At 46.4% G+C, this 14,748-nt stretch overlaps 1 long non-coding RNA gene across 2 annotated transcripts; it reads right to left on the reverse strand.

Moving 5' to 3' along the window:
* Nucleotides 1-6,021: 6,021 nt before the first annotated feature.
* On the reverse strand, nucleotides 6,022-14,442 carry LOC308486491. Of its 2 annotated transcripts, XR_013991085.1 has the most exons (5): nucleotides 14,244-14,442; nucleotides 13,798-13,922; nucleotides 11,069-11,185; nucleotides 6,385-6,668; nucleotides 6,022-6,063 (listed from the first exon to the last, which is right to left on the reverse strand). It is a non-coding gene; the product is annotated as an uncharacterized lncRNA (long non-coding RNA). The 2 variants fall into 2 exon arrangements; XR_013991086.1 differs by lacking the exon at nucleotides 13,798-13,922 and having other exon boundaries at nucleotides 6,025-6,063; nucleotides 11,069-11,199; nucleotides 14,244-14,360.
* Between the last annotated feature and the right edge of the window lie 306 nt (nucleotides 14,443-14,748).

Below are 14,748 nucleotides of genomic sequence, written 5' to 3' on the forward strand. Positions count from 1 at the left end.
ATCCTAGCTGCCTAGTTCAGTTGTGGTGACCAATGGGAGGGGTGTTTGCAGGAAGAAGCAGAGGATGCTAATCTCATAGTTTCATGTCTGGATTCTTAAACAGTTGTGCTTCTTGGAAACCTTTCAATGGTTTTACGACAGGCTGTATTTTTAAGCTGGCTCGATTCAGTTTTGAGAAAGGTGTGATAAATGAAATCAATCACACCTATATAATTTTATATACAAGTAAAGCAGAAGTCATACTTTTTATATACAAGTAAAGGAAACATCCTATTTTCTGAGTCCTGACCAGCAGAAATCTTTTCCTTTAAATTGGACCTGCGTTTCTTGAGAACTTGTGACCATCCAGATGTGGCTGGACTCCCCAGAGCCCCAGCACAGCTTGGCCAATCATAACAGCTGGCCATTGTGCACATTCGCCAGGTCTCCTGGAAAATGTGCACATAATCCTTCCATGAAGCATAATCTCCAGCAGGCCTTGGGAAATGTGCATACACCACCTGAATTATGCACATTCTCTAGCTATTCTGCACAATCCCCCAACAGGACTTGCGGAATGTGCCTATTTTGGGTGCATTTTGTACATTCCCCAGGCAATGTGCACATTTTCCAATCTGTATACATGGAGACTACACCCCCAGCTTTTGTGTTTGTTCGTGGCTGAATGATGTAGCAAGCCCTGCTCTATTACATTCCTGCTATTTCAAGATTTGCTCAGCATCATTCCCCTGGCAATAGCCTTGCAGGTGCACTGCTAGGGCAAAATACCTTTGGCCATTCTTAAAAATCTTGCTGTGCCATCCCAAAATTCTCACCTGGTGCCTTATGACAGAGGTTGGCTGCCAGCACTGGGCTGTGAAACTCTTGATTCCTTTGTTCTCTGCCACTCTCCTTCCCTGGCAATAACTTACGCCTGGCCCAAATCTCCCCAGAGACATAAAGGCTGAGTTTAATTTAAAAGGTATATTGGCGGACTAATGGAACTCTTAAGAATGGAATGAAGCGAATTTGATCGCTCCGGGGCTGTAATCAAAAGGCAAGCAGGATATTCCAGCAATTGCTTGCATGGTGGCGAGAGAGGTTCTGAGGAAAGCTGTGGTTGGACACGCCCCCCCCCAACTTTGGATGTATCCTGCCTTGTTTATAACAGTTTGCATCCTCCTTCTGTGCCTCTGGCAACGGTCTAGATGTGCCAATTGCAGGTAGCTGGCCTGTTTGCAGTCTGGAGAATTTGGGCCATTCCTCTTTATCCTGGCGAACAAGCAGCTTAAAGGTAAAGGGACCCCTGACCATTAGGTCCAGTCGTGGCCGACTCTGGGGTTGCGGCGCTCATCTCGCTTTATTGGCCAACGGATCCAGCGTACAGCTTCCAGGTCATGTGGCCAGCATGACTAAGCCACTTCTGGCGAACCAGAGCAGCGCACAGAAACGCCGTTTACCTTCCCACCAGAGCGGTACCTATTTATCTACTTGCACTTTGATGTGCTTTCGAACTGCTAGGTTGGCAGGAGCAGGGACCGAGCAACGGGAGCTCACCCCATCGTGGCGATTGGAACCGCCGACCTTCTGATCTGCAAGCCCTAGGCTCTGTGGTTTAACCCACAGAACCACCCACGTCCTGATCTTTGTATTAGTTGGGTCAAAATGAGCACCCAAGGTCTTCTTTCAATGGCCATTGGCTCTTGGGGTATCTTGGGGTGTCACACCCACTCTTTCTCTTGGGTTTCTTCATTCATAAGAACCTGCAGGATCAGGCCAATAGCATATCTAGTCCAGCATCCTGTTCTTACAGTGGCCAACCAGCTGCCTGTGGGAAACCCACACTCTCCCCTCTTGAGCTTCCAGGAGGCAGAGCATAGCTATCAAGGCTAGTAGCCATCATAGAAGGATCATAGAATTGTGGAGTTGGAAGGGACCCTGAGGATCATCTAGCCCAACCCGCTGCAATGCAGGAATAATCAGCTGTCCCATTGTCATTATTACTTTTTGAAAGTTTAAAATCATTAATTTTTTGCTTTTTAATTTTTGTATGTTTAAACTGTTTATTACTTTGTAAATGTACAGTGGTACCTCAGGTTACATACCGTATTTTTCGCTCTATAACACGGACCCGACCATAACACGCACATAGTTTTTAGAGGAGGAAAATCCGTAGGCATGCCACCCGTAGGCATTCCCTCCATAACACGCACAGACATTTCCCCTTACTTTCTAGGAGGAAAAAAGTGAGTGTTATGGTGCAAAAAATACGGTATGCTTCAGGTTACACACTCCGCTAACCCAGAAATATTACCTCGGGTTAATATCTTTGCTTCAGGATAAGAACAGAAATCGGGCTCCAGCGGCGCGGCGGCAGCAGGAGGCCCCATTAGCTAAAGTGGTGCTTCAGGTTAAGAACAGTTTCAGGTTAAGTATGGACCTCCGGAACGAATTAAGTACTTAACCCGAGGTACCACTGTATGCTATTGTTTTTCCACATGTATTAAACGTAATTCAAAGTACAACAGTAGCAGGTGTCATTACTTGGAAAAAGGGGCAGAATCTCTTTTTAGTCTGTTGTTATTTTAACTTTCTGAAAGTTTTAAATTATTGCTGTTAGTTTTTCTCATTGATAATTTTATTGTTTTGTCTTTTTCGTAAACCGATTTTACAGTCGAGCGTTGTAATAAATTTTATTAAACAAATAAATAATAATGAGGCTGGTGATTAAAATAGTTCATCTGCTTCTGCAGAACAAGGAAAGCTCATGACTTTCTTCAGTCTATGCCTTTCCTTCCCTCTCTGGTTAAGGTGGTTAAAAATATATATGTCAGGCTTCGTGATGGCATGACGACTTACACACAACGAGGCTGTGGTATTGTGGCACATTAAGGAAACACTTGATAATGATCTTGTGGTTAATATGATAATTTAGTGCAAAGCCCAACACCTATTAAGGGCTCCTCATTAAGCACAGTGTTTCTCAGTTTTAGCATGCGAACAATTTGACACTAATGAGAGATGTGTTCTGTGCCTAGACAACAGCACTCTTCGTTTCTGTAATGTCTCCCATCGTTTCCTACTATGGGACGGCCACAAGATATAGGTAGACCAATCCGCAGCTTCCAACACCCAGCTTTTGATGTAAGAATGGTAGACTGCACCTGAGAAAGGAGGTTCTGCTTCAGCCTGGAGCTGCAAGCAGAGAGAGCCTCCATTACAGGAACTCGGGCTTCAAGCAAACTGAGTTGAAATACTTCCTGCTAAATTGTCTCTGATGGGTTGGCCATGTCCACAGAATGGAAGTTTGTAGGATCCCCTGCTCTATGGGGAGCTGCTTCAGGCACCAGGCCCATTGCCGGACCAAATCTGCATTATGTTGAGCCTGGAAAAGAGGAGAGTGAGAGGAGATATGGTTGTAGTTGTTCAGTCATTTAGTCGTGTCCGACTCTTTGTGACTCCATGGACCAGAGCACGCCAGGCACTCCTGCCTTCCACTGCCTCCTGCAGTTTGGTCAAACTCATGCTGGTAGCTTCGAGAACACTGTCCAACCATCTCGTCTTCTGTCATCCCCTTCTCCTTGTGCCCACCATCTTTCCCAACATCAGGGTCTTTTCCAGGGAGTCTTCTCTTCTCATGAGGTGGCCAAAGTATTGGAGCCTCAGCTTCAGGATTTGTCCTTCCAGTGAGCACTCAGGGCTGATCTCCTTCAGAATGGATTGGTTTGATCTTCTTGCAGTCCATGGGACTCTCAAGAATCTCCTCCAGCACCATAATTCAAAAGCATCATTCTTCGGCGATCAGCCTTCTTTATGGTCCAGCTCTCACTTCCACAAATCATTACCGGGAAAACCATAGCTTTAACTATACAGACCTTTGTTGGCAAGGTGATGTCTCTGCTTTTTAAGATGCTGTCTAGGTTTGTCATTGCTTTTCTCCTAAGAATCAGGCAAATATCTGAAGGGCTGTCACATAGAATCATAGAATCTTAGAGTTGGAAGGAACCCAAGAATCATCTAGTCCAACCCCCTGAAATGCAGAAATCTCAGCTAAAGCATCCTTGACAGATGGCCACCCAACCTCTGCTTAAAAACTTCCAGTGAAGGAGAGTCCACAACCTCCCAAGGGAGATCCATTCCACTATCGAATAACTCTTACTATAAGAAAGTTTTTCTGTGTGCTTGGTTGGAATCTCCTTTCCTGCAACTTGAAGCCATTAGTTTGAGTCCTACTCAAGAGCAGGAGAAAACAAGCTTGCTCCATCCTCCATGGGACAGCCCTTGAGATATTTGAAGATGGCTATCATGTCTCCTCTTTCTCTCCTCTTTTCCAGGCTAAACATACACAGCTCCTTCAACCGTTCCTCATAAGGCTTGGCTTCTAGAACCTTGACCATCCTAGTTGCCTTCCTCTGCACACGTTCCAGCTTGTCCATGTGGGATGTATTATTACTAGAGCATTCAAGTACAACAGTTTCCTGTTGCCTAGAATGGACACACAGAGGAATGTGGCTCCAGACAGGGAGGACTTCCTGTCATATTTTAAGAGAGGAATACAGGGAAAGTTACCAGGAACAATCCAGACTGGATTGCTTAATTAAAAGATTCTAATGAACCATCAACTTGCTTCCAATAAGTTGCAAAGGGAATGTGCTCTGCTGTTTACTCACTAGCATGAATGTGGAGGGATAATACCCAAAGAATAAACCCTCTCCTACCTTCCTTAACAATCCCACAGTCAACATCCTTCTTAAATTGTGGCGCCCAGAACTGGACACAGTAATCCAGCTGTGGTCTGACCAAGGCAGAATAGAGTGCCACTCTAAACCACAGAGCCTAGGGCTTGCCGATCAGAAGGTCGGCGGTTCAAATCCCCACGACGGAGTGAGCTCCCATTGTTCGGTCCCTGCTCCTGCCAACCTAGCAGTTTGAAAGCACGTCAAAGTGCAAGTAGTGCTGCTCTGGTTCGCCAGAAGCGGCTTAGTCATGCTGGCCACATGACCCGGAAGCTGTCTGCGGACAAACGCCAGCTCCCTCGGCCTATAGAGCAGGATGAGCACGCAACCCCAGAGTCGTCCACGACTGGACCTAACGGTTAGGGGTCCCTTTACCTTTTATTACTCCCCTTGATCTGGGCACTAGACTCCATCTGTTTTGAGATTCCTGCATTGTAGGGCTTTTGAATAGATGACAATCGGGGCCCCTTCCAACTCTACAATTTATATGGCCATTGTTGTTGTTTAGTGGTTTAGTCATGTCCGACTCTTTGTGACCCCATAGACCAGAGCACGCCAGGAATTCCTGTCTTCTTATATGGCCATGCAAGTACCAAAACCACAACCAGTGGCTGGCTGCTGCAGCACTAGGTCTCAGACAGGCAGGGATCCCTCCTGGCAAATGCTTCTTCATTATCTCTGAGAGCCCAGCAAATTGTGGAGGATGGGCAACCTCCACCAACCCGAGCATTTAGACCTAATTAAATCATCCCATTAGCTAATGCTGCATTAGCTTCCATTAGGAAGGAGGGAGTTTCAGGAGATCCCAGAGGGCAGCCTGGCCATAATGGATCGGAGAGCAAGGAAGCCCTTTTGAGAAACCCCTTGTAACAAAGCCCAAGGTTTCATGTTCTGCATTTTAGTTCTGCAGAGTTGCATCACCAGTGGTATCGTTGGAAATGTACCCGGCAGCTTCTGAGCGTAGCGGGAGAAGAATGAAAAGCCACTGATGTCTGAAGGGTGGGGCAGCGAAGGTGTGGCCTGCCAAGGGATGCATGACTACAACTCCCATCATCCCTGACCATTGCCCATGCTGGCTGGCACTGATGGGAATTGGAGTAGCAATGTTTGGAGGGTCACAGGTTAGCACAGCCACTGTGGGCTGCTGCCAGTCTTTGTCTCTGTTATGATGCATGGCGATATTCCATTGGACGAAGCTTCTGCTGGTGACTGGCTGAGCTGTTCTCCGAAAGGGGGCAAGGAAGAAATTATTTGTCAGCCATCGGTGGAGTTGCTCTGATCCTGGGGATGGGGGCTGCAGGTAGGGAAGGGTACCCTCCAACGTTTCTTCGGTGAAAATAGGGACGTCCTAAGGAAAAGCGGGACATTCTGGGATCAAATCAGAAACCGGGAGGGCTTCTGTGAATCTGGGACGTCCCTGGAAAACAGGGACACTCGGAGGGTCTGGGGCAGGGTGTATATCCAGTGGCAAAGCTGCATGCTCCGGCCCTGGGGGCGGAGAGCAGGCGGGGGCGTGGCTGGCCCGCACCCCAGGGGCATGGTGTTCATTCTGGGGGTGTGGCATGCTGCCCACGGGGGCATGGTGCTGGGGGCGATGCGCTCTCTCCACCCCCCGTTCCACTGCCAGTGTGTATATTTTGGCAATAAAAAACCAAAAACAAAACAAAACCTCATTCAGGCGATCAGTCTAAATTCTGCATTAAGAGAAGTCGGATTCTGCATCCTGAATAAGCACAACTGTGTGATTTTCCTGTTTCGCATGATTTATTCTGCAGAGTTTGGATTTGGATTATTTTCCAGATGTTCAGGAGTTGGCAGCCCCATGACATCACAAGGCCCCACTCAATGACATCACAATGCTCCTTCCCAAGCGTCTCAGGCTCTGACATGCTGGAGAAAGTCTTTGGAGAGGGCCAAGTTGGGTCTTGAAAAGCAGCAGTATGAGGGTCACTCCTGAAATGCAGGATTTGTTAGTGACAGCCCCCATAGCCATGCTGTCAAGGAGTGTCCAAAAAGCATAACATGTGTGCATACCTATCTATCTATGCGCGCGCGCACACACGCACGCACATACACACACACCATAGCAAAATACCCAATTTATAAAGCATATCCCAAAATAATGAGAAAGCTTTTGAATTCTCCAGTACTCTTCATCAAGTGCTCAGGTGACCTTCAGCCAGTGGTTTGAAGAAGAATTTTGGGGAAGGTAAAAGCTGGCACACCCATTTGTGATATTTTGGCCGGCCCAAGAAAGGCATTGCCCTAATGTGGATTTTGGAATTTTTCAAAGGCTTTAGTTACAGGTACGTAGCCGTATTGGTCTGCCGTAGTCGAAACAAAACAAAAAAATTCCTTCCAGTAGCACCTTAGAGATCGACTAAGTTTGTTATTTGGTGCGTGCACATGAAAGCTCATACCAATAACAAACTTAGTTGGTCTCTAAGGTGCTACTGGAAGGAATTTTTAAATTTATTTTGTTTCAAAGCCTTTGTCACACGAAAAGGATCTACTGATGCGAGCAGCAGTAGGGGTAGGGCGGGTGAGCTCATATTTTAGCTGCAACCACTTCTTCTGCTGTGGAAACAGCTTCAGGAAGTTGCAGTGACTAAAATCCCGCGTTCTTCTGCCTCTTGCTGTACTTTGCTGAGCGAAGCAGACCGTGAGCAGAGGGGAGAGAATTCTCATAATTCTCAGCTCCTGCTGGCCTCTGCAGGCGGAGACAAGGAACCCTGGGCTATACCTATCTCAAAGACGAGAAAAGCAACCTTGCACAGCGCATGATAACTCTGCAGGAAGCAAGCAGAGCAAGACACTAGCTGAGAATAATTCATTGCAATTGTGAGTTGCTGGGAGGGTGGAGGGGAGTACAGTTAGGGGTGTGGATGATCTAGGGGGACTTCTCTATCTTTAAATGTCTTTATTTCAATAATTTATCGCCCTCCAGTCACCAAGGGGGTGCGGGTGCATTGGAGAGAAACAGCAATCAATCAGTTTGCGCAACGGAAGGATATGATCTATCTACAATAGAATATGAAAAATGCATGGAAGATCAAACTGCACTAGGAAAAGGCAGACTGTTATGTTAATCCTATCTACATATCCGTCATTGGGAACGGCAAGCAGGCAGAGTTCAATATTGCCGATTCCTTTGCGGATCTCAATATAGATGTGAAGTTGAAGGAACGACCAAGTGTTGGCTTCCAATCATTGCAATAAAAACATGCAAAGCAATTGCTGGTTAAAAAAATGAATCATCATGAAAAAACATGGAGCTATTTATACACACGGCTGAATAAAAATTTGTCACCTGCTAATGGAGGAAACACAGGGACATGGGTGGCGCTGTGGGTTAAACCACAGAGCCTAGGACTTGGCGGTTTGAATTCCTGTGACGGGGTGAGCTCCCATTGCTCAGTCCCTGCTCCTGCCAACCTAGCAGTTCGAAAGCACATCAAAGAGCAAGTAGATAAATAGGTACCGCTCTGGCGGGAAGGTAAATGGTGTTTCTGTGCGCTGCTCTGGTTCACCAGAAGCAGTTTAGTCATGCTGGCCACATGACCCGGAAGCTGTACGCCGGCTCCCTTGGCCAATAAAGCGAGATGAGTGCCGCAACCCCAGAGTCGGCCACGACTGGGGGTCCCTTTACCTTTAATGGAGGAAACCTTCAAAAACATGTAACTGTTGCCCAAGGAAAGTTCATTTTGTGTGTGTGTGGTTTATTTGACTGGCTGACATTTCCCAAAAGAAACGTTCCTGATGTTTAGAACAATAAATAATTACAGTGGTACCTTGGGTTACAGACGCTTCAGGTTGCTGACTCCGCTAACCCAGAAATAGTACCTCGGGTTAAGAACTTTGCTTCAGGATGAGAACAGGAATTGTGCGGCAGTGGCGGCAGCGGCAGCAGCAGCAGCAGCAGCGGGAGGCCCCATTAGCTAAAGTGGTACCTCAGGTTAAGAACACTTTCTGGTTAAGAATGGACCTCCAGAACGAATTAAGTTCTTAACCAGAGGTACCACAGTATTGTAAAACCAAGTGCTACCTGACAGTGCCTGCTGGAATGATAAAAGTCTTAAGTCCTGCACCAGAAGCTCAGCAGGGAGTGTGAGTCTCTCACACCTTGACCAGACCTTTGACTGCTAACATACAAGTAAGGGGGGAAAGCAATACACATAACCGCAACTTAGGGCCATACCACTCATCTTCCCAGACACCAAACCAGACAAAAAGCAATCAAAATCAAACAGGGCGATACCTTTGCCTTTGTCCCAAACACAAAATGACAAAGGTTCAAATTCCTTTGTTGTTGCCCCTTCAGGGTCCAACCCAATGGGAATGACCTGCTGCTGGAAGCTGGCTGCACAACTGTGAAGGTTTTATAAAATCCTTGGATTTCACCAGGCCCTCTTGGAAGCAGAGGCGGAGCTAGCTGTGCACCCGGGGGCGGGGCTAGCATCCCAGGTGGGCAGGGTAGCTATGTCAACCCCGCCCCTCAGGGATGACACCCGGGGCAGGCCGCACCCACCACACACCCCTTCCTCCGCCAGTGCTTGGAAACAACAGCAATAATAATAATTTATTATTTATACCCTGCTCTTCTGGCTGGGTTTCCCCAGCCACTCTGGGCGGCTTCCAACTGAATATTAAAAACAATACAGCGTCAGACATTAAAAACTTCCCTAAACAGTTGTCTTTTAAAAGTAAAATACAGTGGTACCTCAGGTTAAGTACTTAATTCTTTCTGGAGGTCCGTTCTTAACCTGAAACTGTTCTTAACCTGAAGCACCACTTTAGCAAATGGGGCCTCCTGCTGCTGCCGTGCCGCCGGAGCACGATTTCTGTTCTCTCTCTCTCTCTTTTTTTAATAATTTTTATTAACTGGCCAATCAAATCAAATTAAATCACATCATATAAGTTCCGAATTACAAAGCCAAATTTTAAATTTTGTTGGGGGGACCCATATTTCAAGATCCGAAGGGGGATTCTGATCATCTTCTTGCTACTGCGTTAATGTCCAAATCAGTCCAAACAAAGTTCATAATTCTATCCAGTCTTATCTTGCTGTTTCCACATCACATCTTGTTTATATATTTTCTCTTTTTTCTTTATGATCTCTTCTGATAGTCTCCTTAAGCCGATAAACACCAATAATAATAATAATCCTGTGTGAATTTTCCGTTCTTCCATTCCTCAAATCAAGATGGTTTCCATATATCATTGCCTTCATAGATAACATCACTCTTTCCACCTCGCCAAACTGTCGCTCTTGAGTCCCTCTGAGGAGTTTCACCCACAATATATAAACAGCTCTATTTCTCTCTATCTCCTCCCAGACTCAAGACCTACGACAGAACTTCCTAATATGGCAACGGCATTTTTAACTGCGTCATTCCCAAGCTCTTATACATTCCTCGCTCTTCTTAAAACATGCTTTGGTTCAAAAGTTTATCTCCACACAGCCTTAAATCCACAGCTTAAATCCTTAAAACGACATTTCTGACTCGTAACTCGTGAGGGGAGGGGATTCTTGTTAATCACATAAGAAAAGAAAGGAAAGTTTTTTTCCCCCTCCCCCATCAGTCATTTGCCATACCGTTTCTTGGCGTATCTTCTCATGTTTTATTCTTGTCTTGTTTTATCAGAGATCTCTTCTATAGCAGTCTTTACTCCCCCTCCTTCCTTGAAATATGTGCATTCCTTCATCCAAATTGTTTTCTTTTGAAGTTCTTGCAGCTAGTGGCGCGAATCAGGCACGGCGTCCAGAAGTGCCGGAATCCCACAGGAGGGCTTTGTGCCTGGTGCCCCCATCCCCACAAATTCGGGGGTGGTATAGGGCACAGCAGGCAAGGGCAGTCCCCCCCACCGTCCTGGGGGGGGTTAGGGAGGCTAATTACTCCCATCATAGCCTCCAAATTACCTCGTGTGGGTCGGAGAGATGTTATTGTCAGCCATCTTCCGATGTGCCCCCTAGTGGCCCCCCCTACGATTTCTGTTCTCATCCTGAAGCAAAGTTCTTAACCCGAGGTAATATTTCTGGGTTAGCAGAGTCTGTAACCTGAAGCGTATGTAACCTGAAGCGTATGCAGCCCGAGGTACCACTGTAGTTGTTTATTGTTTATTGGTGGGAGGGCGTTCCACAAGGTGGGTGCCACTACCAAGAAGGCCCTCTGCCTGGTTCCCTGTAACCTCTCTTCTCACAGCGAAGGAACCGCCAGAAGGCCCTTGGCGCTGGACCTCAGTGTCCGGGCTGAACGATGGGGGTGGAGACGCTCCTTTAGGTATACAGGACCGAGGCCATTTAGGGCTTTAAAGGTCAGCATCAACACAGTGAATTGTGCTTGGAAACATACTGGGCGCCGTTGAAGATCAAGTCCTCTGGAGTTCAGTGGAGTTTGTTCCTAAGTAAATGTGCACAGACTCGCTGTCTCAGATTGCTGTTGTGATGAGAGATAGAGGCGCTTGGGGGCCTGGTAACATTTGCCTGTTGAAAAACAGCCAAGCAAGACTATTTAAAGAAGATTATTGATGAACTTGCTGAACAAAAGGCACACCAAATGAGATTCAAGGGAGATGAGAAATTTTTTGCTATTATATTTTGTCTGCCGCTTCACAGATGGTAACATTTTGATAATGAAATGCTGGGAGGTATCGAACAGTTGAATCCAAATGTTTAATCAATGTGCATTAAAGTGTTTTGCTCCTTCAACATTCCATGGAAGGAGCGACTTGTTCTTTCAAAACCTCCACAAGGCTCCACGTTGCTTTTGTTCGAGACGTTTCCTTTTTGAAATACAATCCCAAGCTCCTCATATTGTGATGAGAGTACATAGACACACATGTGGAGAGACAGACAGACAGACAGACAGACAGAAATATAAACTAGGACTGTAGCAAAATGTCTATTTCACCTTTTCACTAAAGGCATTCTTTGCAGATATAAATGTATTACTACAACAATGACAATGACTACAGTCATTATTAACTGTGGGATATAAATGTATTATTATTACTACAACAATCATTGTTAAGTCCTTCTCCAATCTCACACGGGAGAAAATGTGAGCTCCAGCATGATGCTTTTATGGACATCTATGTACATTGTCGTAAACAATTCTTTGCTCCTTCGAAACAATCATTCTAAGCAGATTTATTTGATTAATAAACTGACTGAAACTTTGTTCAGCTAATATTTTTTTGAAGAGGTTGGTGGGGGTGGGGAACAACCCTACTCTAAAAGAATTTTAAAATTACTGTGGGTACTTCACAAATTCTTTATTGTAATATAGAGATAGAAAATTTGAGGATCTTTACAATTTTACAACATGCAGACAGAAAGATGTGTTGAGAAACCAGAGAAAGGAGCTGAGGAAAGTCCGGGGTGGTGGTGGTGGTGGGAGGTTGGGGTTTTTTTGTTTAGGGGGGGAGTGAAAAAATGGAGGGGGGGAAATAATGTGGATGATGTATTTTTGTTAAAATTATTGTGATGAAATTTCTAATAATTTTTTTAAAAAAATTACTGTGGGTACATTGGACTTAGAGCTAGAGAAACCTGGTGATGGATTCAAACTTGGAGTAAACCCAGTAAAATCAATGGGCTTTTACTTAGTATAGCTAAGGCTGGAATTTTGACCTGGCTCCCGTTGCTCGGTCCCTGCTTCTGCCAACCTAGCAGTTTGAAAGCATACCAGTGCAAGTAGATAAATAGATACTGCTGCGGCGGGAAAGTAAACGGCGTTTCCATGCGCTCTGGCACTCGTCACTGCCCTCCGTGTGCCAGTAGCAGTTTAGTCATGCTGTCTGTGGACAAACGCCAGGTCCCTCGGCCTGAAAATGAGATGAGTGCCGGAACCCCATAGTCCCCTTTGACTGGACTTAACCGTCCAGGGGTTGGGGGTCCTTTATCATTTTAACCTTAAAGGGTAAAGGGACCCTTGACCATTAGGTCCAGTTGTGGCCGACTCTGGGGTTGCGGCGCTCATCTCGCTTTATTAGCCGAGGGAGCCGGCGTATAGCTTCCGGGTCATGTGGCCAGCATGACGAAGCCGCTTCTGGCAAACCAGAGCAGCACACGGAAACGCCGTTTACCTTCCCGCTGGAGTGGTACCTATTTATCTACTTGCACTTTGACGTGCTTTCGAACTTTTGGCAGGAGCAGGGACCAAGCAACAGGAGCTCACCCCATCGTGGGGATTCGAACTGCCAACCTTCTGATTGGCAAGTCCTAGGCTCTGTGGTTTAACCCACAGCGCCACCCGCGTCCCTTTTTAAATTTTTTTTTACCTTAAGCCCCAATAAAACACAGTATCCTCCATGCAGACCCCGCTGTGCTCTTTGGTGTCAGGGCAGGATATATATATATATATTGTGTGACAATAATCCCCCCCATCTTTTTTAGCTTTTTTCCAAGAATGCCTTTTTAAAAACATCTTTTCTTTCTTGGGCTGCTGCTTTATTTAGATGAGAGAATGGAAAAGCTGAGCAGATGTGCTTTAAAGTTCAGATGCCTTTTGAAAATGGAGACGGAGGGGAAAAAGTAGAGTCGTGGGGTTCTCTTTTCTCCTGAGGGAATACAAGAGGCTGCGCGAGAGGTAGCCCAGCCTCCAGCACATTCACCCGCTTTCTGGAGCTAAACTGTGACAAATTTAAGTCCCTTCCTTGCTGTGGGCCTGAAAAGCCTTCTAATCATTGCCTGTGGCCTCGAGTCAGCCATCCACAAACTGCTACAGCCACCTATTTATTCCTTTTCATCCAATTGACTCCAAATTGCTTGCAACAAGTGTCTTGGCTGATGGGGGTGGACGGGTGGGAAGCAGGAGCCATCTCTGCCTCATTAGGACAGACGGCAGAGAGCCAGAAACTATAGGTGTCTTGGAAGCATTTGTGTGCAACAATAAAAAAGCCCTGGAAATAAGATGGGCTGGAACCCAGGACTATGCAACCCGCCAACATTTCTCCGATACAAATAGGGACGTCCTAATCCGTAATAATAATAATATTAGTATTTATAACCCCCCCCCCATCTGATTAGATTGCCCCAGCCACTCTGGGCACCTCCCAACAACATAATAAAACAGTAAACATTGAAAAACTTCCCTTTAAATGGCTTGGCGGTTGGACGACTCCATACCCTCCAGTATTTCTCCAGTGAAAAAGGGCACATCCTACCATACCCTCCAACGTTTCTTTGGTGAAAATAGGGACGTCCTAAAGAAAAGCGGGACATTCTGGGATCAAATCAGAAACTGGGAGGGCTTCTGTGAATCTGGGACGTCCCTGGAAAACAGGGACACTCGGAGGGTCTGGGGCAGGGTGTATATCCAGTGGCAAAGCTGCATGCTCCGGCCCTGGGGGCGGAGAGCAGGCGGGGGCGTGGCTGGCCCGCACCCCAGGGGCATGGTGTTCATTCTGGGGGTGTGGCATGCTGCCCACGGGGGCATGGTGCTGGGGGCGATGCGCTCTCTCCACCCCCCGTTCCACTGCCAGTGTGTATATTTTGGCAATAAAAAACCAAAAACAAAACAAAACCTCATTCAGGCGATCAGTCTAAATTCTGCATTAAGAGAAGTCGGATTCTGCATCCTGAATAAGCACAACTGTGTGATTTTCCTGTTTCGCATGATTTATTCTGCAGAGTTTGGATTTGGATTATTTTCCAGATGTTCAGGAGTTGGCAGCCCCATGACATCACAACGCCCCACTCAATGACATCACAATGCTCCTTCCCAAGCGTCTCAGGCTCTGACATGCTGGAGAAAGGGTAGGCAACCCCCTGACGTCACAATGGCCCTCCCCGTGATGTCACAATGCCCCTTCCCAAGAGCCTCAGTCTCTGGGATACTGGAATAAGAGCAGACTGACCGTTGTGGGAGATGAACTCAGGATCCCTTAACAGAGATTAGTCAGTCTGTTTTAATAACCTTTAGCCACTCCTTCCCGTTGGTAATCTTTAGCCCTTTTTGTTAGCGTATAGGAAGCACTGCCTGCCACCCTCCATCTTTTCCTCAGTACTTGGGTCCTCAAACCACTTGGT

Source organism: Podarcis pityusensis, assembly GCF_964106645.2.
Source record: "Podarcis pityusensis genome assembly, chromosome: 10".
Classification (NCBI taxonomy): domain Eukaryota; kingdom Metazoa; phylum Chordata; class Lepidosauria; order Squamata; family Lacertidae; genus Podarcis; species Podarcis pityusensis.